Here is a 20,560-nt window from a genome sequence, read left to right on the forward strand (position 1 = left end):
AGATATGTCATTCTATTCCAGAATGTCATTTTCTTATCGAATAAAGTGAAAAAATGCGAGAGTGCCATTTAAAAATCAAAATTGTATGGCGAAACAGGAAGTAGCCGGGAACAATTGAATACGTCAATTAATCCTAATTTATTTCATATACTAACATACCAAATATCTTTTTTTATCTGAAAAGTAAAAAGTTATAGAAAGTGAGCCACTGCCAGACGCACCCGGTAGTGTCGCAGGAAAAACGCAATGGTCAATGGAATTCACTACGGCCTGCAGAATAAAAGCAGAATTGTGTTTATCCTCAATTCTGAATTTGGCTTCTTTCCAGGTCTCAATTATTGTTTGTGTCCTTTATTCTATATTTCTATCTTTTTACTCTAATAAATTTTGGTTATCATCTTATTAATATCGTTATTGTTCTTACAAATTATTTGGAATTGTACGACTTGAAAATAACAAAACAATATTTATTTTCTATTAGCTAACTTGGGAATTTTTTGGATCGGTTTCTAAATTCCTATTGTAAATTTCGAGAAAAAATTTAAATTAATTTTGACTTTTTTAACACAAACAAAAGTGTTTTATTTAACTATTTTTAAATTCATTTTTTTAGACATTTCACACTCACGAAAAAAGAATTCTATGCTTTATGGAAAATGTCAAAAAATATAAAGCGTATAATTTAGTTACTGTTTTCTATTAATTTATGTAAAAACATTTCTCGAAAAAAGACATTAACCTAACCGTAACTCAATGCGGTAGGTTACGAAACACGTTTTCTTCTTCTTAAAATTAAATAACTTATATCTGTATTAATACGGCTTGTTAAATATAATTAGACGACATTAATACAGCGCAAAAGAAAATCGTCCAAACATTATACCGTTTCATACGAATATAAAACAGATATAAACACACGCGTGTATCAGCTGTACGATATTTCTAGATTTCCAATGCATGGGATTTCCTGTCCTAAATAATTTTTCCATAAATAAGACCGCTAAAATTAACAGTCGTTTAGCGGACTGTGAAACGACGCGCAGATCGCACTCATGTGAAAAAAACGCGAAGAAAAAAGTGGTCTAGATAATGTGACAGAAGACGGGAGCATATTTTTAACGCATTTCGAGCCAATTACGTGCACGTGCAGATGAAATGAGGCGAGCAGGAGTAATATTTGATGCAAATCCGTCTATTAATTTAACACTCTTATGACAGACATCCAGATTGAGCTATTTACACTGTAAATAAATCTGGGGTAGTGCCTTTGGATTTTAGTTTCTATAAAAATTAAACAACAAGTCTATCCACTGCATATCCCTCCATAGTCTTTACAAGAGGAAGCCCTTTTTATTATTAACATTTTGAGAAACATCTATTCTTCATGTACTTTACTTGTTCCTCCAATTCCTATTTTATTATACAGGGCTGTTCACCACACACGACACGGAGTATTGTAGCTAAACGATGAGATTTTTACACTGTAAGTTTTGGGTTCGATGAAGGACTATTAGAGGTACAATTTCAAAAAATTATTTTTTTTTTTTTTTTAAATAAGTAAAAAATATCAAAGTTGTATTTTTTAAATAGAACACCCTGTATATTATTACATTTTAGTTTCTACGATTAAAATAAAGGTAAATTTGATTAAGGTTTATTATACTTTTAAACCTTACCGTTTTTGAAATATTTTCAATTTCCAGAAATTGCAGTAAAATTTTAAAGCTTCATTCAAGGGTATCAAAGCTTTACCAAATATTTACTGAAGTTTATTTATCGATCAGTTATTGTGTTGCAATAATAAAAAATAATACTACCTTATACAGAGTGTCTAAAATTTGCTTTAAATAATTATTAGCTTCAAACGGCAATAAATAACTTGTTTAATTTAAATGGAACACCCTGTATATTTTACGAGAATCAGATGCACAACTTAATTGTCTATCAAATTATATTATACCATTTTTACCTATCTCTCTTTAAGTTTCCCTAGAAAATGCATTTTCTTTGTAATTTTTCTATCTTTTTTCTTATATTATTTTATTATTTTTATCTCCAAAGCAAATGAATCCCAGCTTGATAAATATTATTCTATCACAAAATTTGCTCTCTACAAAAGGTCTCTTTGGTTTTTCCATAAAAACATTCCTTTAAAAGTTATTCGAGGTCAAAGTTATGCACATAGTTTATAATCAATGTCTTCTATCATTCCCTGCAAATTTTAATTGCGCCTTTTGATTTTACTAAAAAGTGATCTATAGCCATATTCTTTTTCAATAAAACAATATTTCTTTACCAAATTTAATATGGAAAACTAATATTGCGCCATCTATGATCAATTGATCAAAACTATAATTTAAGGTTATTGTTTCATTGCCTATCAGTGTTCGTAAATATGTGTATTGAAAAGAATTAACAAATTTCGAGTGGTTTTTATCTTAAATACTACTTGTATCGAATTAATTAAATTAAATCATTAATTAATTAAATTGAATTATTAACAATTAAATTAAATTATTAATTAAATTATTATTAATCAATTAAATTAATTTAATTAATTCGATACAACTATGTGGTGGGAAACCAAGAAGCAGACAGACTCGCCAAATAGGAGGCCAGGGAAGAGGCCGTGTCAGATGGGCCACCACTTGTGACGATCATTACACTGAAGGAAGCTATACGAACTACCATTAAGTCCAAGCAACAAAAGACGTGGCAACACCGTGAGGACTGCAGTACAGCTCGAAGACTGTGGCCAGTGGTAGATAGCAAAAAGACAAAAACAACTACTAGAACAAAAAAAGAACCTAGTAAGCATTATTGTAGGTGAAACACTGGAAACTGTCCCACGGGGTAAACCTCATGAGAGTGGAAGATTTCAAACGATGACTATCAGAGAATGCGGAGAGGAAGAAGAAACCATAGAGCACCCTGCTGTGCCACTGTCCCGCACTGGAATACCGACGCTTTTAAAACTTTAGGGCAAGGCTTTTTGGAGGGACTAGAGGAAGCAGCAGAAGTCAACATAAGGGACATCGAGAACTTTGCAAGAAAAGAAAGAATGAGAGGAAGGTGAATGAAGAGGAATCCCAAACCCCAGCAACCCAACCTAACCCAATCTTGGTATTATAGCAAAGTAGATATTAATAATGTAAAAGGTCTTCAAAACAACTAAAGCCAAAAGTATACTTTTGAAATTCGTCCTCTTAAATAACACTACCTGAAACTACCAGACATGGGACAATAAATTGAACATTGGGCCATAATTGTTGGTCACATTATAAAGGAATATTGAGCACAGTAGAGGAATTAACGCCTTACTTACACCCTTATCTTGTTATAAAGTTATTTATTTAATACCCATAAAATGTTATAGGTTCACTTCAAATTAGTTTATGATGCCTGACGGGAGGCAGTAAAAATATTATTTAAATTTCAAAAAGCTAAAGCCCTTTCTAAAACATGTGTTTTTACTTCACTCTTCTGTAACAAAAAACAGCTAAAGTAGCTCCCTGAGGTATAATGAAAACAGAGTTTCAAACATTTTGTGTATGCATTAGCATCTTTCGTACAAAACGGATATTTGAAATGAAAAAAAAAACATCATACAGATTATTAAACACGAGATATAAATATATATTTGTATCATAATTAAATATGTACTGCATATATCTTGAGTAAATATTCTATTAATTTTCAATACAGAATGATTAAATTAAAGAATGTGTATGATTCAGAAGGAATTATACTTATGAAAACAATAATCACGAAATATAATTTCACACGATTCTATCCTGTAGATAATGAAGTTTCTAAAATGACTACAATGCCATAAAGGACTTCTCCAAGTTGAAGTATTAATTTTCTGTTAATGTAATCGAATATTCTTTATCAATTTATCTAATCGAATTATGTATTATTCTATGTAATCAACTGAAATCAACTACATTTAGTTGAACAAAGGGGAAGACCACATCCTAAGAAACAGGGTTTTAAGTCTGTTTTTCGGAAACAACTATAATTTCGTTGTTGGATAATAACTAAAAAAGTACAAGGATATATTAAATGTTGCACCGTTACCTATAATTAAAAAAAAATACACGAATTAAAACGTTGCAGTATACATAAACTTTATAATTTGAGCTACGAAAAACTTCTAGTTTATACGTAGCTGAGTTTTTTTAATAAAAGAAAGTTTGTTCGGGATGAAAAAAGAACAAACAACGGAAAAATTCTAATTAAGAAAAATCTGTTGAGCTTTACCCCAGGCTTTTCTTTAGAAAGTTCTAAGAGGAGTTCCAAGGTGGTTGTTAATAAAGGACAATAAAATAAACAACAATTGTTTAAAGATAATATAAAAACTTCAGAATTTTGTTCAATTATATTGTTTATAAAGAGACTATAAAAATTATTAATATTTTATACTAAATTTTATATTAGGGTAACTCCTGTGGAACAGGCATTTTAAGAACACTACCAGCAAAGCCATAAAGGCTCTCATGATATGCAGAAGACTGGCCGGAAATAGATGGAGCTGCTCCCCTAACATTTTGCGCTGGATGTATACCATGATAGTAAAGACCCATGATTACTTATGGAGCAGTTGCCAGGTACACAAAACTAGAGCCACGGACGGCAAGGTTAAACCTATGCAAAGTCCAAAGACTAGCATGTGTTTGCACCACAGGAGCCATGAGAACCTGTCCAACAGCAGCAATGGAGGTCATTCTAGATCTAACACCACTGCACATTGTCATTGATGCCAATGCGACAATGATTAGAATGGTCACTAACGGAATTAGTACTTGGAGAATTGTCAGATCAGGGGCTTGGAACACCCTCAAAACGGAAATACCACTCCAGCAACTCCCAGTGGACGATATGCCAAGAACGTACAACTTTTGAGAAACATCTCAATGTAGTATTGAGCAATAAAAGGATTGAAGAGCGAAACGCTTGCCCAGCAGTTAAAAAGACCATACCATGGGTATATTGATGCTCCAAACCAATACGGGAACAGGGATCGGAGGGTTTGGGCCGAGAGCTAAATACCCCGAACCAATGGGCACTTACCCTAGTATCCTACAGGCAGAAATCTATGCCATCCAAAGATGCGTACAACTTATCTTAGATAGAACCATCGAAAACAAGAAATAGCCATCTTGTCTGATAGTCAAGCAGCGTTAAAAAGCGATCAAATAACTCAGTATCAATCAATTCGAAATTGGGTCAAAGAATGCATAGAGAAGCTGAATAAATAGGCAAAGAAAACAAAGTCCTCTTACTCTGGGTGTCACACCACCAAGGGATAGAAGGCAGTGAAAAGCAAATAATCTAGCTAGGAAAGGAGCGAACACTCTACTAAATGGACCAAAACCGCTCTGCTTCCCAAGTGGTAAACTTCAACCTGCTGGGCGGAACTCAAGAACTTGGAAGATTCCATCCGCAACCTGAATGGAAATCTTGCAACGGTCTAAGACACTCGAAGAAGTTTCTGAGGGCTTATGATCAAGAAAATCACAGATCTTCCTGGTTTAAGTAAGAACAATCTTCGGATTGCCGCCACGCCGGGTTTTTAACAGGACACTGTCTCCCTCAATGAACACCTCAGTAGATTGAAACTAAGAAGAAACGGCGAATGCAGATTCTTGCGGGGAAGATGGGGAAACACCAGTACACCCATCACTGAGTGCCGAGACGACAACCATTCGTGCCATGAATTTTGGTACGACTGGATATTGGAGATGGAGAACTACTCTCTATAAAACCGTCCCAGATACTGGCTTTTGTCAAAGCCCTGGGACTGTATGATGAGTTATGATTCAAGAAAAGGGGACACAATGGATCTGTATGTCGCAGTGATTAACCCCCACTCATTCTAAAATTCTAAAAAATTTATATTAGGTAATTACTAATTACTTTATAAATTAAAAAAAAAATTTATTAAAAATTGAAAATTATTTTTTATATACCACTTTATAAATTTGTGATAGTAATTTTCTCACAGACAGTCGAATATGATTAATGAAAATAAATAATTGTTTGGTTTGGTTAGGCTTGGTTAAAATAACCTACCTACATAAATGTCTTCGATACAAGTAAAAAGTAATCTTTAACATATAAAAAATGTATAAAGAACTACAGGGTTGTTATCCAAAAATAATTAATATTTTTATATATACAGCAACATTAAGTAAGAAATTAAATTTGATACTTGTTTATTTAGAATTGATATAATAAACAAGTAAACGTTATTATATCACTGTAATTATGTTAATACAACTGAGATTTAGTAAACAACTATCTTCTTCTAATAACTTATTATTGCTACAACTCATTATTGAAAAAAAAACGTAGTAAACAACAAACAACTATATTCTTAATAACGCCATTACATTTAACTACTTTGATGTTTCGTTTGAATTAAATAATAATATTTTCTCTTATTTTGCTAAGGAGAACAATAAATACGCCGCTGAATTTAATGTTTCTATAAATTGATTACCGAATAAATAAAATAAAACGACTGTAATAAGGCAAGTAGTGAATCAAAATTCGTATCATTAATTTCTAAAAACTATTTCAATCTATTTTTTTAAATTTATTTTTTCAATGAAAAATTCATACGTTTTATTATACAGGTGTCAAATTTTTTTTTATCTAACTTCGGTATGCGATTTTACAGATAAAAATAAAACAAAAAGTTCCTATGAACATGAGCTCTAAATACTACCCGAAGAAATTACAGCCATCGAAAGGTTAAATAAAAATAATGTATTTTGTTTATTTTTAAGAACATTTGTAAAGCGTTTTTCTTGAAAAACGCTTTACCAATGTTCTTAAAAGTGGCGATAGTGTAAAATTCCGTAACAGCCCCAAAAGGGTTCTTTCAATTCGGGTAGTGAGTACTACTGGCGGTACTTCTTTTATACTTATAAATACAGTAATTTCAATAAATGAAAATTAAAGTTAGGACTTTTTTTATGTAAAAAAGTTTCTCTTCGTTTAGTTAGAAACGGTGAACGGTGTAGCAAAATGTTTTAAAATGCATAAATTATCTTACTTTTATCGTAATGCTAACATAGTTATATGGGTACTCCCAGAGTGTTAAAAAGTGTTAATAATCCATCAAATTATGGTTGGTATCTATAATTGCCTAGTATAAGTAACTTAGAACATCAAATTGTATACTTTGTATTAAATAATATATCGTTTTAAATAATAATATTAATTCAATTTATTTTAAAGCTCGTTTAAATAAATTAAGACCCTCCAAACCAGGCCTCAAAAGATAAAATCGCATAAAACGCTTTTCAAGATATACAATTTCCCTAGAGCGTCGTTAATTTATTCTCGAGCACATCTTATTTCCTTTTTCCCAATAAACCACTTAAAACGGCTCCGAACACCGTTAAATAGGTGAATATTTTGCAGTGCACTTTATGGTCGGCGGCTGTTTACGCGACGCGCCGCTTTACACTGGGTATGCACCATTGCACTGCAGCAAAATGCACTCCAATCCCTCATCGGGCAAGGCGATCACGTGTGCCTTAAAGCAGGGTACATATTCGTACAGTGCAAAAAGAGTACATGAAAGTACGTTTCTGTTTTTCATTCTAGAATTTTTTCTAAACGTAGACTCGCAAAAAAACTTCTTTCGGAAGTGTACCATTTTCATTACTACTTATTACTTCTTTTATACTTATAAATACAGTAATTTCAATAAATGAAAATTAAAGTTAGGACTTTTTTATGTAAAAAAGTTTCTCTTCGTTTAGTTAGAAACGGTGAACGGTGTAGCAGCCTAAAATAATTTCTTATTTTTGCGCTACATCTCTAGTAGAATTTAAGCAAATAATGCCCATCCCTAATCGGTACCGCTGCAATTTTGGTAGTACCGTGAATGCCGTTCGATATGGTGGCGCACGGTTGCCATTTATATTAATCGTTAGAATTATTCTTTAAATGTTATTAATAACTTTCCTGAAATTTTCTTATTTCGAGCACAGTTTGGTGTGTGTTGATTTTTTGTCTTCAAAAGATAATCTCTGGCAGAATTTTAACGTTTTATTCGGATTTTTCGACACTTCCATTTCAACCCCTGGTGAGAAGTCCCAGGGTGGTTTTCACCTTTCCAGAGAAGTTTTATTGTACATCGTTTGTGGCGAAGAATAGCCCTGCGAATGTGTCCCTTACTATTAAGGGGAAGATTTGACATTTTGGGAGTTTTTTTTTAAGTAGATTTTGGAGGGGTTTTTTGAGAACACAGCAGTATTTTTTTTGAGCCGAAGTTTTTGAGCAGTTTTTGGTTTTATGAATGGTTCCGTGAAGGTTCCCTATTGGAGGCTGGTGCGAATTGACGAGTTTCCCCCTTTTCCGCAAATTTCCAAGTTATATGGGCCCCAGTACGACACCAAATCAACACTGATTGACTACAGCTTCAGAGCAAAAGCTAAGTACTCATTTACGTTTTGCTTTAGAATCTTTTTGCCTTTTTTTAACTTTCTACTGAAACTTACTTTATATTGAAACCTTTTTTATGAAACTTAAACAAACGATTACGTTTGGTGATTTATATTTAGTAATATTTAATTTAAGTTTCGATATATCAATATAATATTAATTTATTGTTTTTTTTTAAATGACTTTTTAATTCACTTTCAAACTGGAGTTATTTAATTATTAATAAATGTACATAGTTTTTTTATTAAATTTTGCTGTTTTAATTTGAGATATATCATTACTGAACATCTTTAGTCTGTGGTAATTTTCTTAATTTTTAGATATCACCGTAACTTGGCTTCAATTAAGTGGTGCCCAACAATATGCAAAAATAATTAAATGAACCTATACCTATTGTTCACCAGACGAAGAGCAGCCGTACGCTGCGGTTTTCTTTTTAATTTTTACCATCTTTTTTTATAATTTTATCTAACCTTTTAAAAAGTCGCCGCAACGGTTTTCAAGATATTTGCTTGTTTAAAGGTTCCCATGCATCGATTTTAGCATTAGCGAAATCAGGAGATTAATTTATTTAAAATTTCTTTCCATTTTATCATTTCACTAACTAAACGAAGAGCACCTTTTTTAAGTAAAAAAGTTCTAGCTTTTTATATCATTTGTTGAAATTAGTATATCTACAAGGATAAAAGAAGTACCACTAGTAGTACTATCTACTATAATGGTAAGTACCCTTTCAGGGCTGGTACCGAATTTTTCACAATCGCCATTCGCTTTGGCATTAAAATTTGTGTAGGAGTAGCAAATTTCAAGAAAAACAGTTTAACAATGTTCTTAAAAATAAACAAAATATATTATTTTTATTTAACCTATCGAGAGCTTCTTCGGGAAGCATTTTAGGGCATATGGTTATGGGTGCTCCCAGAGTGTTAAAAAGTGTTAATAATCCATCAAATTATGGTTGGTATCTATAATTGCCTAGTATAAGTAACTTAGAACATCAAATTGTATACTTTGTATTAAATAATATATCGTTTTAAATAATAATATTAATTCAATTTATTTTAAAGCTCGTTTAAATAAATTAAGATCCTCCAAACCAAGCCTCAAAAGATAAAATCGCATAAAACGCTTTTCAAGATATACAATTTCCCTAGAGCGTCGTTAATTTATTCTCGAGCACATCTTATTTCCTTTTTCCCAATAAACCACTTAAAACGGCTCCGAACACCGTTAAATAGGTGAATATTTTGCAGTGCACTTTATAGTCGGCGGCTGTTTACGCGACGCGCCGCTATGCACTGGGTATGCACCATTGCACTGCAGCAAAATGCACTCCAATCCCTCATCGGGCAAGGCGATCACGTGTGCCTTAAAGCAGGGTACATATTCGTACAGTGCAAAAAGAGTACATGAAAGTACGTTTCTGTTTTTCATTCTAGAATTTTTTCTAAACGTAGACTCGCAAAAAAACTTCTTTCGGAAGTGTACCATTTTCATTACTACTTATTACTTCTTTTATACTTATAAATACAGTAATTTCAATAAATGAAAATTAAAGTTAGGACTTTTTTATGTAAAAAAGTTTCTCTTCGTTTAGTTAGAAACGGTGAACGGTGTAGCAGCCTAAAATAATTTATTTTTGCGCTACATCTCTAGCAGAATTTAAGCAAATAATGCCCATCCCTAGTCGGTACCGCTGCAATTTTGGTAGTACCGTGAATGCCGTTCGATGTGGTGGCGCAGGGTTGCCATTTATATTAATCGTTAGAATTATTCTTTAAATGTTATTAATAACTTTCCTGAAATTTCCTTATTTCGAACACAGTTTGGTGTGTGTTGATTTTTTGTCTTCAAAAGATAATCTCTGGCAGAATTTTAACGTTTTATTCGGATTTTTCGACACTTCCATTTCAACCACTGGTGAGAAGTCCCAGGGTGGTTTTCACTTTCCCAGAGAAGTTTTATTGTACATCGTTTGTGGCGGAGAATAGCCCTGCGAATGTGTCCCTTACTATTAAGGGGAAGATTTGACATTTTGGGAGTTTTTTTGGAGTAGATTTTGGAGGAGTTTTTTGAGAACACAGCAGTATTTTTTTGAGCCGAAGTTTTTGGTTTTATGAATGGCTCCGTGAAGGTTCCCTATTGGAGGCTGGTGCGAATTGACGAGTTTCCCCCTTTTCCGCAAATTTACAAGTTTTCTGATGGTTTTTCTGATGGTAGTTACGTAATGGATATGAGCCCAAGTACGACACCAAATCAACACTGATTGACTACAGTTTCAGAGCAAAAGCTAAGTACTCATTTACGTTTTACTTTAGAATCTTTTTGCCTTTCTTTAACTTTCTACTGAAACCTACTTTATATTGAAACCTTTTTTATGAAACTTAAACAAACGATTACGTTTGGTGATTTATATTTAGTAATATTTAATTTAAGTTTCGATATATCAATATAATATTAATTTATTGTTTTTTTTTAAATGACTTTTTAATTCACTTTCAAACTGGAGTTATTTAATTATTAATAAATGTATAGTTTTTTATTAAATTTTGCTGTTTTAATTTGAGATATATCATTACTGAACATCTTTAGTCTGTGGTAATTTTCTTAATTTTTAGATATCACCGTAACTTGGCTTCAATTAAGTGGTGCCCAACAACATGCAAAAATAATTAAATGAACCTATACCTATTGTTCACCAGACGAAGAGCAGCCGTACGCTGCGGTTTTCTTTTTAATTTTTACCATCTTTTTTTATAATTTTATCTAACCTTTTAAAAAGTCGCCGCAACGGTTTTCAAGATATTTGCTTGTTTAAAGGTTCCCATGCATCGATTTTAGCATTAGCGAAATCAGGAGATTAATTTATTTAAAATTTCTTTCCATTTTATCATTTCACTAACTAAATGAAGAGCACCCTTTTTAAGTAAAAAAGTTCTAGCTTTTTATATCATTTGTTGAAATTAGTATATCTATAAGGATAAACGAAGTACCACTTGTAGTATTTTCTACCATAATGGTAAGTACCCTTCCAGGGCTGGTACCGAATTTTTCACAATCGCTATTCGCTTTGGCATTAAAATTTGTGTAGGAGTAGCAAATTTCAGGAAAAACAGTTTAACAATGTTCTTAAAAATAAACAAAATATATTATTTTTATTTAACCTATCGAGAGGTGTAACTTCTTCGGGAAGCATTTTAGGGCATATGTTCATAAGAACTTTTTGTTTTATTTTTATCTGTTAATCACCCACCAAAGTTAGATACACAATTTTTTTGACACCCTGTATATTTTTATTAGATATTTAAACAAAAAATTAAAAATAAAAAACTTTTGAAACCTTAATAATATCGTCTTATTTGGCTTTCGTACCAAAACAATTGAGTGTTCAAACTGAAATTGTTCTAAAGTCCAATATGAAGTAAACAAACATTACAACTCGCCATATTAATGTTAATAACACTTACTTATTTGGAAAAAGTAAATGGTAAACAATAAATTTCTGCAAAATGTTTTAAAATGCATAAATTATCTTACTTTTACCGTAATGCTAACATGGTTATGGGTGCTCCCAGAGTGTTAAAAAGTGTTAATAATCCATCAAATTATGGTTGGTATCTATAATTGCCTAGTATAAGTAACTTAGAACATCAAATTGTATACTTTGTATTAAATAATATATCGTTTTAAATAATAATATTAATTCAATTTATTTTAAAGCTCGTTTAAATAAATTAAGACCCTCCAAACCAGGCCTCAAAAGATAAAATCGCATAAAACGCTTTTCAAGATATACAATTTCCCTAGAGCGTCGTTAATTTATTCTCGAGCACATCTTATTTCCTTTTTCCCAATAAACCACTTAAAACGGCTCCGAACACCGTTAAATAGGTGAATATTTTGCAGTGCACTTTATAGTCGGCGGCTGTTTACGCGACGCGTCGTGATAGGTGCATACGGTTTGTTCCAAACCGTATGCACTGGGTATGCACCGTTGCACTGCAGCAAAATGCACTCCAATCCCTCATCGGGCAAGGCGATCACGGGTGCCTTAAAGCAGGGTACATATTCGTACAGTGCAAAAAGAGTACATAAAAATACGTTTCTGTTTTTCATTCTAGAATTTTTTCTAAACGTAGACTGGCAAAAAAACTTCTTTCGGAAGTGTACCATTTTCATTAATTATAAAATATTTAAAATATAGCCAGATTTGAAAAGTACTCGGCAATTGGAATTCGTAAACAGACGCGTTTTAGCTCACGGCGTGTTTTGATTGCTTTGGCTGGGTATGTTTTGGTTTAGTTTGTTTGTTTCATTTTTGTTTATTTTCGTTTTTTTTTCTCGGTACGGTATTAACTACAGTCTAAATTACAATATCTACTAGGTTAAGTTTGTAACGTTTTCTTGACACAATGCAAACGGCAGCTTTTCGTCTTTGGGAGCAGTCGTAGGTTCGTTTTTTCTTACAATTAATTGAAGAGTTCCATCAATAAGCTGCGCTACAGCTCGAAGACAAAAGAACCTAGTACGCACAATTGCAGGTGTCATCACTGGATACTGCCCCACGGGAGTAAACCTCATGAGATGGAAGACAACGACTACAGCAGAGGTAGAAGGCCGATTCTGCGCCAGTGGCGGTGGCGGTGGCGGTGGGAGCGCACAGCGCATGCGCGTAAATCAGCTAGGAACATGTAAAATAGGCTAATAAACAAGAATAAACGGGTTTGAACTGCTTTGAACCGCTTTTGAACAGCTTTGAACGGGTTTGAACAAAAACTGAACAGGTCTGTTGTTTTACGCTAAAAAGCCGTTGAAAGCTGTTCAAAAGCGGTTCAAAGCGGTTCAAACCCGTTTATTCTTGTTTATTAGCCTATTTTACATGTTCCTAGCTGATTTACGCGCATGCGCTGTGCGCTCCCACCGCCACCGCCACCGCCACTGGCGCAGAATCGGCCTTCTACCTCTACTGACTACTGACTGCAGAGAATGCGGAGAGGAAAAAGAAACCATACAGCACCTGCTAGAGCACTGTCCGGCACTGGAATACCGACGTTTTAAAACTTTAGTGCAAGATTTTTGGAGGGACTAGAGGGAAGCAGCAGAAGCCAACATCAGCGACATCGGGAACTTTGCAAAGAGCTGGAAGTGCTTTAACGCAAAGAAATAATGAGAGGAAGGTTTAGTACAACAGTACAGGGGTATCGCAATGCCACCGAGTGAGGGAATTCAAACCATCACTCGGAATTCATCAAACATGATCCCAATTCTGTGAGGTATGACAACTAGTAACTAAAAATAGATCAACGCCAATTGGAAATTTAGCAAGAAAATATCGTTTTATATTTACAGATATGGAGAAAAGTTACATACCAAGAAATTGGCAGAAAAAAGGGATTGTTCAGCCCAAAAACGTAGTTGGTTTGGATATGAAAGTATTTTTAGCTCAGTGAACGTTTATTGTTTGGAACTAAAACAGTATTATTATTAAAAGTCGTTGTGTTAATGAGAAAGAGGTGTTTCAATCTGATGCTATTTTCTGACCAAGTCTCATAACTGTACAAAACATGCGGGTTGGAACGAACCTATATTAACAAAGAAAATACCGGACTCAGAAGACCAAAACAGGTATTCTAAAGGTCGTACGCTAGACGCACAGCTCGTCCTGTCGTCTGTTTCCGCGTATCTGTCTATACATTTGCGTATTTACATTTCCACCCGTGTGACGGCGCCATTAGAGACAGCGTACGACAGGCCTGGAAATTCAGCTATAGATCTACTCCATGAAATATTGATATAATAAGAAAATAGATTTCAAATTGAAGAAACAGTTTGTTTAGCTCATTCTAGGTGACCACAAAATTTTAAACATTGAAACAAATAATGAGCCAATGGATACTAATTCAGAACTTTACGGTAATTTTAAATACGCCCAATATAATAATAAAAATAATATTACAGTAACCACATCATGAATGAAAGCAATGCAATTATGAATGAGGTTATATGATTCATCGGAGAAATTCAAAGCAAAAACATAGCGGTGTGGAATTAGTAATTGAAAAATTAAATCAACAATTAAGTCATTGACTTTATTATCCGCTATGCCTATTAAGAAGGATGTGCCTGTATACCTAACAATTTTGAAAGGAAAGTTACTTTTTTCTTTTTTTAAAATATCGTTACATAATATTGCTATTTTTGTCTAAATGAATTTACTTCTTAACACCACAGATTACGTATCCTATAAGTGTACAGATAAAAATCTTGTCCCTAATTCGTGGTACGAAAATTGTTTTTTTTATGACGATGTGCAAACGAGTCAAATTTCCTGTGCGCAAAAATAAACTCGCGTAAAATAACAATAAACAGCGTAATAGAGAGATATCGCTAAACTGAATAGCGTGCATGGACGTTAATAAGGCCAGGTGTTATTTCCTTTACGTGAGGTGGTATTAACTCTCTTCATTTATAGTTATCGGATCGGAAAGAATTCTGATCGCGTCGCGTCCGCTATTTAAACTTAACCTAACTTTGAATTTAAAACTTTGAAATTGTTTTGTTTAGTAGGTATTTTTTAAAACTAAAGGGCTAAAGTGCTTATTTCCAGTGTTTTATTGTTCAACGTCTGCCAGTGGGTTTAGGGCAACAAGCAACAAATTCTCTTAGAAGGGCTAAGTCGTCATCTGCTGTAAACCTAAGACTCTCTATAGGTTCTTTAGTACTGGAAGAGGTGGAATCCATATTTTGGGCCCTAAACTAATCCCAGCTACTTAAATATCAAATTACCTAATAAAACTAAAGCAATAATTCAAAACAATTCAAACATAACCTAAAATAAAAGATCTCGCCGGCCGGCTCCGGTTGTCAAATACCCGCACATGCCCATTTAAGCAATTTTTAAACGTTATCAGAGGTTATTTAGAAAGAGCGCTTGGTGTAATTGATCCGCAAATTACGTCAGGCGGTAACGTTATTAGCGGGTGTTGCGTTAAGAATTGACTCGCGCATATCGTAACCATGATAAGGTACGCGTAAATACTGGATGACGCTATTCGGTTTTCCGATATCTCTCTAATAACTGTGCCGGTCAGGCGCTGTGCACAATTTTAGAGGCCATAAGTGGGCCTGCTATGTGCGCAAACTAGTCACCTAACTAGTGCCCGATTCCGAAAATTGGAACCACGAAAAACAATAAAGAAAAAACAAAGATTATAATCTGTATAATCTGTGTTAATACTACAAGTGCCTGTGGTAAAATGTGGTTATAAGGATCCTTCAATACTAACAATTGCAAAAAATATTTAGCAATAAAATTTACGAGTCGGGTCAAGGTACAACGTATTTCCCCAGTGGAGGAATTTCAAAATAAGTAAGCATAGTAAAATAATAGGGGAAATCTTTCAGCCCTACATTATTAAAATTGTAAAATCTTCATAAATAATAGTTATCACTATTATTTTTAAAGTTTCGTAGCTTCTCAATAAAGTATAACTATTGCTATACAGTGTCTGGCAAAAGTGCGTCGGCCATCTGTAGCTTTTTTATTCTAGCAAATTTAAATTAGGGAAATTTGTTTAAGTGCTAACCTAAATTATGTACTAGGATGTATTTCAAAAAAATATGATAACTTCTACAGGGTGGCTCAAAAAAACGTGAATGGATCGGGATGATTTTTTAATGAAACACACTGTATATTATTGCATATTGCATTACTTTCCGATCACTTTGCATAATCCTAAGATATGACTAAATATATTTCGGTAGTTTCAGAGATATTAATAAATAAATAAAAAAAATGTATATATTTTTCAGTCTTTCTTAAAAAAAATTACTAAAAATACAAGAACTGCCCTGAAATCATAACTATATTAGGTATTTACTTTAAATCATCTGTACTTATTTGCTATAAATATCGTAATCTTAAATCATACAGGGTGTTCAAAGTCCTACGCCAAACCTTCTAAAATATAAAATAATTTCTCCTCGTTTTTTTTAAATAGTAATTTTTTGTAATGGATTTAATAATACATTTTTTGTATTTACAGTATTTCAATTTTTTTAACAATTTCGCAGATACTCGCAGTATTATTTCATATGGCTCTTTTAACGGTAAAATATGAGAGAAAAATCATTGGATGGCTTTGATAAAAATTTACTGTGTAAGTATTTAAATTGCCAACCAAACGAGCAAAATCAGAATAACCAACTATTTCCAATCATTGTTGATGTCTCAGTATATAAATGGGAACTGATACGACAGTTTGGTGCTAAAAAGTCTTAACATACTGTATATCATCTGAAACAGCTTTTGACTCACCATGTACATTTATAAAACATGGAAATAAGTATCACTTAAGAAAGATACTAAATTATTGAAAATACTATTAACATAATATAGCTAATTATTTCGCTGTATTATTATTATATCCATTCGTCTGTTACTACATTTCGACAACATATTTACGAACTTGGTATATCTAAACAGGTTAAAATTCCTTCTGGACGGTAAAAATACCCAGAAATTCGATAAAACTGTGAGAAAGTGTATTGAACCTCGGAAAGTTGACATTACATGTATCTCGGTTACACACACACAGTGCCAGTGCCACGATAAAACAGAAACAACAAACAATAATTATTTTGCCAAAGAAAAAAGCAAGTAATTGTTAAGTAACTGAGCAAGGTTATTGCTAAGATAAACAATTCTTTATAAGAGTTCGTGCAAACATGAAATATACTTTATGAATGCTCTAGAAATAACTAGGTCATGATGAAAATACAAATAATGTAATGTTTTGACAATTATGGCGTCAACAATGCGTCAAAAACTGTGTGTACTGCTAGTTGTTTTGATAAAAAAATAGAAGACAATAAAGAAAAGAAAATAATATCTTATTTACACAAAATATCTTAGTTAAATGGTATTTAATAGTATACTGGCCACCAACAACATGATAATTTATGAGCTTTAATTAATATGAATTGAAAATTTTATGGGGGAATACATTATTATTACCTCATTAATGTCATCTAATATTCGCAAATTTACTCAAATAGACTTGTTTAATAATTTAGTAATCATTGTGAAATTTATGAGATATATTACTTTCTATTGGTTAAGTTAGCATCGAGGTTAGCATAGAGTACTAAAAATTGTAGAAGGAGATTATAGCACTATTCATTTTGCTGTAAAAGCATTTTGTGATATTAGAAGGGTAATTCAGAATAATCTTGCATTGTCCTCACTTGACGACAAAGAAAAATCCGAATTGTTGGAGTTTGTTGACAAAAGAGAAAAATTTGCTATTAAATCCGTTCATTATGCTGCAGAATTACTAAATCAAAAATCACAAGGTTCTGAACTTGATGAAACTCAAATTATTTCTGCCATAGAATGCATATACTTAATATATCAAAAAATAAACTCAATATAAAGGAGCAAGAAATAATAGATGAAATAGCAGATCACCGTTGTAGAAGTGGCAAGTTATTTGGAAATAACTTCATATGGAAAAGTTGTTTTGATAACCCAGACTCCTGGTGGAAAGGACTGTGTTCTTCATCTTCATTATCACAAGTAGCTTCACGAATGTTGATGATGCCAGCATCTTCGGCTGCCACGAAACGCAGTCACAAACGCAGTTTTAGCGTTTCTAGTCATATTCATTAAAAAAAGAGAAACAGGCTTACTAATGATAGAGCCGCTAAGCTACTCTATGTATCCCACAATGAAAACTTGCTGAAAAAAAATAGGAAACGGCAATAGATCAATTTTTTTCCGATACTATTGAAGATTTTGAGGAAGTAGACTGGCAAGAAGATGTTATTGAATGTGATGCTGATGACAGCGATAAACATATGCCTCTTGCTCGACTAGTGTGTCAAAAATATTTTTTTGTGCAAATTTAACCTTAATTTATTTTTTAATTTGCAGAATAACTCTTTATTTGTGTTTATGTATAAGCATTTTGTGTTTTGCGATGTTTTGTTATGATTTTTATAAATACATATTTTTCTTATTTTTTAAAATATTTCATATATTTCCAATATTTCCAATGTTTCAGGAAATATTTCCGAAAATATATTTCTGGAAATTTTACATCACTAGCTGGGAATAACCAAGAGAGACTGCAAAAGAATAGAATGGATACGACAAAACCCCATGTAATAGATGCCATCCACAGTGTCAAATCACTCAAATGACAATGGGCAGGAGACCTGGCAAGAAGAACTGACAACAGATGGACCACAAGAATTACAGCATGGTACCCACGAGAAATTGACCACTAATTAAGAGACTCCAAATCTGAAGGAAGACCAAATCTGAGATCGGACCATGATATTAGGAAATTAGAAGGGATATATTGGGCCCGCATAGCCAAAAATATATAACAATTGGCCCAACTGCAAAGAGAGTATGTGAGGGAGTAAGCTGAAAATGATGAAGATGATGATGATGATATTACTTTCAAAATTATAAATGTATTTATCAAGAACTCAAGTTAGAAAAGAATCAACTAATGGCAGCATATTGAAATAACTCATTTTAAGAACTACTATTATGTATAAAAATTATGTAATGAATTAAGAATGTCATTAATCAAGACCTAATTTAAATAATTTTTTTTTGTACCATAAAGTTAATGATAAAAAATAAGCACCACGGTTTCCACTGTATTATAATTACACTAGCTAATTTTATTAATTAATAGAACCTCGTTACAGTTGCTGCTAATTATAATTAATTGGAAATCATCACATAATTACTAACGAGTGATGTTCATGAAATGCGTGTAGAACACGGTTTGTACGCCATACAGTAAGGTATGTCGCAAGATTAAAAAATATCTTGAACTCGTGAGCGAAAATAACTTTCTCACTTAAAAACATGTTTTGTTTTTCTAATATCACATGCTGATGCAAATGATAAATTTACTTTTATCATTGTTTATTAAAAAGCTTGTTCAAATGTACCCAAACTTGATATTTTTAATCTTGCGACATGCCTTGCAGCGCGGCGCAAACCGTGTTTGCGACTATTATGTGATGATTGGTATGCAGCAAGCACAACAGATGCAACAATTAAAAAATTAGCTAATCTGGCTCCTGCTCAGTGTATTCCAGCTCAAGTAACATCGTGCTATGAGCCGCAAAGTGACCGTAGGTCTTGATGGCATTGTGACTAAGCCATACATACATAACAGTTCTTAAAATGATTGTTCAACTATGCTACCATTAATTGATTCTTTAGCAATTCGACAAGCACTCCCATTATAATTCATCATCATCATCTCATCGGACCTCGGCACTCCTGCTGCAGTTGGGCAACCGACCGCCGCTGACACGGCCAATATCGCTATTCCTAACATCATGTCGATCGGGTCGCTGGGCGGTCGGTCATTCTCATTAATTTCTTGTGAATGTCGTGCTGCGATCTTCGGTGTCATTTGATGATTTGACACTGTGGTGGCATCTGTGCATGAAGGTTTGTCAAATGCAATCATTCTGTTAACTTTGCAGTCTCTGGTTGACCAGCTAGTGATGGCAGAGGCCAGAGAAAATATTACTGGAAATATTTCGGCAATGGAAGCTATTGAAATATATGAAATATTTTAAATAAATATTTATAAAAAACAACAAACGTCTATAAACACAAAATACTTATTCTGCAGAATAAAAATAGGTAGAACTGCGCAAGCGTTTACTGGTCTTTGGGCCTGTCATTCGCTGATCATCCTTCAATATTTGCCGATCTCGCAAAATCTTCAATCGAGAGCGTTCTGTGCTGGGGCCTCTGTTTTTCGGCAGTTCATTATTGAAGGCGCCAGGCAACTGGCGGCTCTGTGGTTATGAAGCAAACCGTTTGGCTGTTTCGTGCGTCATCAGCGTTCGTGAGCCACTGTGACCAACCAGACACGTTTGCGAAATCTGAGGTTATCAAAACAGCTTTCAACCGCGACATTTCATCTGTTTCTTGCTCGCTAAGCGCGAGTTTCATCGAGATTCAGGCTGCTATTGTTGTTTATGTCTGCGAACGGTTAACTAACGAGTACGATCAGACACGATGGGCAGGCCTGTTAGATTAGCAATACATCAA

The sequence above is a fragment of the Sitophilus oryzae genome, unplaced genomic scaffold, assembly GCF_002938485.1.
Source record: "Sitophilus oryzae breed Bouriz unplaced genomic scaffold, Soryzae_2.0 scaffold_227_pilon_pilon, whole genome shotgun sequence".
In the NCBI taxonomy this organism is placed as follows: domain Eukaryota; kingdom Metazoa; phylum Arthropoda; class Insecta; order Coleoptera; family Curculionidae; genus Sitophilus; species Sitophilus oryzae.